The 7,202-nt window shown below is 49.4% G+C and overlaps 1 non-coding gene across 1 annotated transcript; it reads left to right on the forward strand.

Annotated features, from left to right (window-relative positions):
* The first annotated feature begins 880 nt into the window (after positions 1-880).
* On the forward strand, positions 881-1,017 carry LOC119923818. Its single transcript, XR_005448979.1, has one exon. It is a non-coding gene; the product is annotated as a small nucleolar RNA SNORA7 (small nucleolar RNA).
* The last annotated feature ends 6,185 nt before the right edge of the window (positions 1,018-7,202 follow it).

A 7,202-nucleotide genomic window follows, 5' to 3' on the forward strand; every position in this document is an offset into this window, starting at 1 on the left:
AATCTGTACAAACATATATACAGGTGCTGTGGGGAGGGGAAGGAGGTAGGGAAGGGGGGATGGGGAGGGGGAGAGGAAGAAGGGGTCAGTCTGGGAAGGCCTCCTGGAGGAGGTGAGCTCTCAGTAGGGCTTTGAAGGGAGGAAGAGAGCTAGCTTGGCAGATGTGCAGAGGGAGGGCATTCCAGGCCAGGGGGAGGATGTGGGCTGGGGTTCGATGGCCGGACGGGCAAGAACGAGGCACAGTGAGGAGGTTAGCGGCAGAGGAGCGGAGGGTGCGGGCTGGGCTGGAGAAGGAGAGAAGGGAGGTGAGGTAGGAGGGGGCGAGGCGATGGAGAGCCTTGAAGCCGAGAGGGAGGAGTTTTTGCTTGATGCGTAGGTTGACTGGTAGCCACTGGAGATTTTTGATGGGGGGAGTAACGTGCCCAGAGCGTTTCTGCACAGAGATGATCCAGGCAGCGGCATCAAGTATAGACTGAAGTGGGGAGAGACAGGAGGATGGGAGATCAGAGAGGAGGCCGATGCGGTAATCCAGTTGGGATAGGATGAGAGATTGAACCGGCAGGGTAGCGGTTTGGATGGAGAGGAAAGGGCGGAACTTGGCGATGTTGCGGAGGTGAGAACGGCAGGTTTCGGTCACAGACTGGATGTGAGGGCTGAACGAGAGAGCGAAGTCAAGGATGTCGCCAAGTTTGAGGGCTGGTGAGATGGGAAGGATGGTAGTGCTATCTACAGTGATGGGAAAGTCAGGGAGCGGGCAGGGTTTGAGACCAGGGTTGGGCCAAGTGGCCCAGAGCCGCTTGGCTTAAACAAAGAGGAATTTCCATTTCCTCTTGTCGGGCAATCATTGACCACTTATTATGTGGAGAGCACGGTACTAGGGCCCCTCACAGGGTCATGCCTGGAGAGTTTCCAGTACTCTACCAGTCTCGATTACCAGAGGGAGATCAAGCAGAGGCCTACCCGTTCCATTCCTAGCTTGGGCCATGGCTAGCGAGTGGAAGGGAATCTGTTACAAGGCAAAACTCACCTGTGCTGGGCACCAGCGGCCAGCGAGAGAATTGAGGGCAGAGACTCAAGTTTACTGTGCAAAAGGTGGCAATGGTAAACCACTTCCAGATTTTTACCAAGAAAACAATCTGTATACACTACCAGAACGATGGCAAATGCAATTGGGACGTTCTGGGAGAGATGCGTCCATGGTGTCGCTATGGGTCGGAGAGGACTCGACAGCACAAGACAGCAACTGTACTAGGGTTTTGGGAGAGTACCTGGAGCCCTGCCCTGGTTCTTGCCCTCTGCTATGGGTGGGGCTGGGCCCCGCTGCCTCCCCAACTCACAACCCTGTGGAACACTCTCTGTCTATCTCTGGCTCTGTTTCCCTCTCTTCTCTCCATATCTCTGTCTTTCTTACTCTTTTTTCTGTCTCTCCATTCTCTCTGTGTCTATCTGTCTCCCCCCTCTCTCTGTCTCTCTTCTCTCTCTCTTTCTCTCTCCCCTGGGGAGGGGGCCGCCTTTGGTGACATCTCCATTGGTCAGAGGCTTTAACTTGGTGGGGTAACGGGCCCTCCCTACCAATACAACTGCTCTCTTCACATTCCAGGCCAATGACTTCACTTCCTCCTCCTCCTCCTCTCTTGGCTTTAACTGGCTCCCCTTTCCTGCCGGCTCTCTGGCCAAGCTCCAGGTGGGGTAAAGGTGGGTTCCTCATGAGCCAACCAGTTGGGGCACAGGCTGGGCAGCCCACCCTGACCCCTTCCTGCCCCCACCCCAGCCTCTGCCCTCCCCAGCTCCCCAAGGTCTTCCAGGGGTCCAGACAGACAGAGCCTGGGCCTGGGAATCAGAAGGACCTGGGTTCTAATGCCAATTCTGCCACGTATCTGCTGTGAGACCTTGGGCAAGTCGCTTTACGTCTCTGGGCCTCAGTTCCCTCATCTGGAAAATGGAGATTAAGAGAGTGAGCCCAAGCTTCTTAACTTGTATCTACTCCGGCACTCTGAACAGTGCTTGGCACCTAGTAAACGCTTAACAAATACCATTATTATTATTAATAATAACACTATTAATAATCATAATGGTAGTAGTAGTAATAGTAATGCTAACTTTGTTAAGTGCTTTGTACAGGCTAAGCAGTGAGTGTAATAAGCACTGGGGTAGATACAATATCATCAGATCGGACACAGTCCCCATCCCACATGGGCCTCATAGTCCATGAGGGAGGGAGAAGAGGAATTTACTCCCCTTTTTGCCGATGAGGACATTGAGGCCCAGAAAAGTTAAGTGGCTTGTCCGAGGTCACGCAGCAGGCAAGGTTCGGTGGTAAACATTCTAAAGTTCCCCTGTCATTTTACATAATTCATTACATTAAACGTGACACAAGAACACCCTTGTTCAGTTGAAAATCACTTTGGCAACAAAGCCCAGGTAGGATTTAGTCCTACAAATTAGTCTATATCCCGGCCTTACTACATGCACAACCTCTCCAAGAGGCCTTCCCTGACTAAGCCCTCATTTCCTCTTCTCCCACTCCCTTCTGCATCACCCTCACACTTGGATTTGCTCCCTTTATTCACCTCTCAGCCCCGGATCAATTACTGTAATTTCTTTCTGTCATGTTTGTCTCCCCCTTCTAGACTCTGAGCTCACTGTGGGCTGGGACTGTGTCTCCTGACTCTGTTGTATTGGGTTCTCCCAAGCGCTTAGTATGGTGCACTGCACACAAAAATATCACTGATTAATTGATAGATAATTGGCTTAAGGAAAAGTCATCTCCTGTCTTGGCACCCTTGTGACAGGAAGAGAGTTTGGGAGAGTAAACTACTACAGAGTAGGCAGACACGACTCCTGCCCACAAGGAGTTTAAAGATTAGAGGGAATAATGATAATAATAATATCATGATAATAGATAGAGTAATGATAATGATAATAGAAGCACCATGGCATAGTGTATAGAGCACAGTCCTGGGAGTCAGAAGGTCATGGGTTCTAATGCCAGCTCCACCACTTGTCAGCTGTCTAGTGGCCTAGTGGCTAGAGTTTGGACCTGGGAGCCAGAAAGGATCTGGGTTCTAATTGCTACTCCACCATTTGTGTGATGTATGACCTGAGGCAAGTCACTTGACTTCTCTGGGCCTCAGTTACCTTCTCCATAAAATGGGGATTGAGACTGGGAACCCCATGTGGGGCAGGGACTGTGTTCAACCTGACTTGTTTATATCTACCCCAGCGCTTAGTAGTGTGTGGAGCACACAGTAAGTGCTTAAATACCATTATTATTATCATTAATATAATTATTAATAATTGTACTATTTACTAAGCCCTTACTTTGTATCATGCACTGTTCTAAGCGCTGGGGTGGATACAAGCAAATCAAGTTGGACACTGTCCATGTCCCACATGGGGTTCACATTCTAAGTAGAAGGGAGAACATGTACACTAACTTGGGCTATTAGACTGTAGACTGTAAGCTTGCTGTGGGCAGGGAACGTTTCGGTAATATTGTTAGTCTCTGCAAGCGGTACGCACTCAAGTACGATCGACTGATCGGAATTTGTTAAAAAGAATAATAATGATAATAATTGTGTTATTTGTTAAGCACTTACTATGCCAGGCACTGGGGTAGATCCAAGCTAATCAGGTTGGACACAGTCCCTGTCCCACGTGGGTGGGGCTCATAGTCTTAATACCCATTTTCCAGATGAGGGACCTGAGGTCACACAGCAGACAAGTGGTGGAGTGGTGATTAGAACCCAGATCCTTCTGACTCCCAGGCCCAGACTCTCTCCACTAGGCTACACTGCTCTAGACTAGATTAGACTCTAGACTGTAAGCTCATTGTGGGCAAAGACTATGTTATATTGTTCTGTCATCCTCTCCCAAGTGCTTAGTGCAGTGCTCTGCATACAGTAAGCTCTCAACAGGTACTCTCGATCGACTGTAGAATCGATCGATTATATCGTTTTTAGTTTTCACTGATATTTGTTAAGCACTTGCTCTGAGCCAAGCATTGTACTAGGCACTGAGGTAGATACAAAGTTGATCATGGACTATGCCAGGCACTGTGGGATAGATCCAAGCCAATCAGGGTGGATACAGTCCCCATCCCACAGGGGGCTCACAGCCTTTATTCCCATTTTCCAGGTGAGGAAACTGAGGCCCAGAGAAGTGAAGTGACTCACCCAAGGTCAGCTGGCCACAGACAAGTTGCAGTGCCGGGATTAGAACCCCCGTCCTTCTGACTCCCAGGCCCGGGCTCTATCTGGTCATTTCCAAACCGGCATCGCCCTGGCAAGCCGGACTGTTCGATTCCCAAAACCCCATTGGAGGAGGAGGGGTGGAGAGAGAAGCAGCGTGGCTCAGGTAAAGGCCACGGGCTTCGGAGTCAGAGGTCATGGGTTCAAATCCCGGCTCTGCCAATTGTCAGCTGTGTGACTTTGGGCAAGACACTGCACCTCTCTGGGCCTCAGTTCCTTTATCTGTAAAATGGGAATTAAGACTGTGAGCCCCCCGTGGGACAACCCGATCACCTTGTAACCTCCACAGCACTTAGAATAGTGCTTTGCACATAGTAAGAGCTTAAAAAATACCATCATTATTACTATTATTTGCCATTCCCCGGTGTCTGACTCCTCGAGCCTTGACTCATCATTTGGGAGGGCCGTGTTGAAATTCAGGCAAAACTGCGATTCAAACACTCACGACCCAATTTACAGTCTTGAGGACTTTGTTCGTCCCCACCTTCAGTCCCACAGCATTTTAAAAAATTGAGTATTCTAAGTTATTTCTTTATATTGATGTCTGTCTCCCCCTCTAGACTGTAGGCTCGTTTTGGGCCGGGAACGTGTCTGCTAATTCTGTTGTATGGTCTTCTCTGGAGGGCTTAGGGTGGTGTTCAGCACACGGTAAGCGCTCAGTGAATTCCATTGATGGACTGATTGATTACTTGTGTATCCGTAATATCTGTCTCCCCCTCTATCAATTTGGTTACATTGTCCTCTTCTAAGAGCTCTGTGCTCTATTGAGCACAGTAAATGCTCAATAAATACCACTGACTGACTGACTCCCTCTCTTGACTATAAGCTCAATGTGGGCCGGGAACGTGTCTACCAACTCTGTTGTACTGTACCTCTCCCAAGCACTTAGCATAGTGCTGTGCACACTGGAAGCGTTCAATGAACCGTGAGCCCGTTGTTGGGTAGGGATCGTCTCTATATGTTGCCAATTTCATCATCATCAATCGTATTTATTGAGCGCTTACTGTGTGCAGAGCACTGTACTAAGCGCTTGGGAAGTACAAGTTGGCAACATATAGAGACAGTCCCTACCCAACAGTGGGCTCACAGTCTAAAAGGGGGAGACAGAGAACAAAACCAAACACACTAACAAAATAAAATAAATAGAATAGATATGTACAAGTAAAATAAATAAATAGAGTAATAAATATGTACAAACATATATACATATATACAGGTGCTGTGGGGAAGGGAAGGAGGTAAGATGGGGGGATGGAGAGGGGGACGAGGGGGGAGGAGGAAGGGGCTCAGTCTGGGAAGGCCTCCTGGAGGAGGTGAGCTCTCAGAAGGGCCTTGAAGGGAGGAAGAGAGCTAGCTAGCCAGGTAGCCAACTTGTACTTCCCAAGCGCTTAGTACAGTGCTCTGCACACATTCAGCGCTCAATAAATACGATTGAATGAATGAATGAATACGCCTGATTGATCGATCGATCGATCCTTGTTGGATTCTGGAGGAACTGACCAAGATTGAGCCTTGTCGGCCCTTCCCAAGCCTCGGGCGCCACCTGCCGGTAGGTCCTGGTTCTACCGCGTGAATCTCAACCCGGCGCCCGGGGAAAAGTACTGTTCCCTGTGGCTTGGGCCGACCCAAACCCAACCCAAGCCAGGGGGGTCTCCTGGATAAGTTTATTCTATGCAGAATCCTCCCCTCCAAGGTCGTGGGGGAGGTATCTAGATCGTATTGTCAATCCGTCAGTGGTAGTTATTAAGCACTTCCTATGTACAGAGCACTGTACTGAGCACTTGGGAAAGTACAATCCAACAGAATTAGCAGACAGGGTTTTCTGCTTATAACGAGCTCACAGTCTAGTGAATGAGTTTACAGTCTAGAATCAGAGATGGCATTAATAATAACTAATATTATCCACCCAACGAATAATGGAGAAGCTGAATGGCCTAGTGGAGGAGCAGCTTGGCTCAGTGGAAAGAGCATGGGCTTTGGAGTCAGTGGTCATGGGTTTGAATCCCTGCTCCGCCACATGTCTGTTGTGTGACCTTTGGCAAGTCACTTAAGTTCTCTGAGCCTCAGTTCCCTCATCTGTAAAATGGGGATTAAGACTGTGAGCCCCACGTGGGACAACCTGATCACCTTGTATCCCCCCCAGTGCTTAGAACAGTGCTTTGCGCATAGTAAGCACTTAGCAAATGCCATCATCATTATTACTATTATTATTATTATTATTATGGAGCAGGGGCCTGGGAGTCAGAAGGATCTGGGTTCTAGTCATAGCTCTGCCACTGGTCTGCTGTGGGACCTTGGGGAAGTCACTTACCTTCTCTGTGCCTCAGTTACCTTATCTGTAATTGGGGGATTAAGACTGTGAGCCCCATGTGGGACATGTACTGTATCCAACCTGCCAGCTTGTATCTACCCCAGTGCCTAGTACAGGGCCAGGTCCTTCTGATTCCCACACCTGTGCTCTTAACCACTAGACTATGCTGCTTCTCTTCCCTCTAGGCCACACTGCTACCGTTGGAGAGATTTTACTGGTGCTCAGGAGCACAGCAGTGCACGGGGTGGGACTATAGAGATCTCATCTCCTGTGACCTTGGGGCATTTTTTTGCCCATAGAGACGGGGCAAAAAAATCTCCTTGACGAACCGATCTTCCCGAAGTCGCTGCCCAAATACAGTTATCCACTTTCTGATTGCTGCCTGCCAAGCTGACCTGTCTCCCAGCCATCCGATGCCCTACCCTCAAAAGTCTCCTTGTTGCTGTGACCAGTGAAGCCCCCGACTCCGTCATGGGCACCTCCTCCCTTCATCCTCACCCTGTCCTCTGCCCTCTCCTGCCTCCTCATCATCTCATGTCATCCCTATTTTATAGATGAGGGAACTGAGGCCCAGAGTAGTGAAGTGACTTGCCCAAGGTCACACAGCAGACAAGTGGATAGCGCCTGGGCCTGGGAGTCAG

Source organism: Tachyglossus aculeatus, unplaced genomic scaffold (assembly GCF_015852505.1).
Source record: "Tachyglossus aculeatus isolate mTacAcu1 unplaced genomic scaffold, mTacAcu1.pri scaffold_279_arrow_ctg1, whole genome shotgun sequence".
Classification (NCBI taxonomy): domain Eukaryota; kingdom Metazoa; phylum Chordata; class Mammalia; order Monotremata; family Tachyglossidae; genus Tachyglossus; species Tachyglossus aculeatus.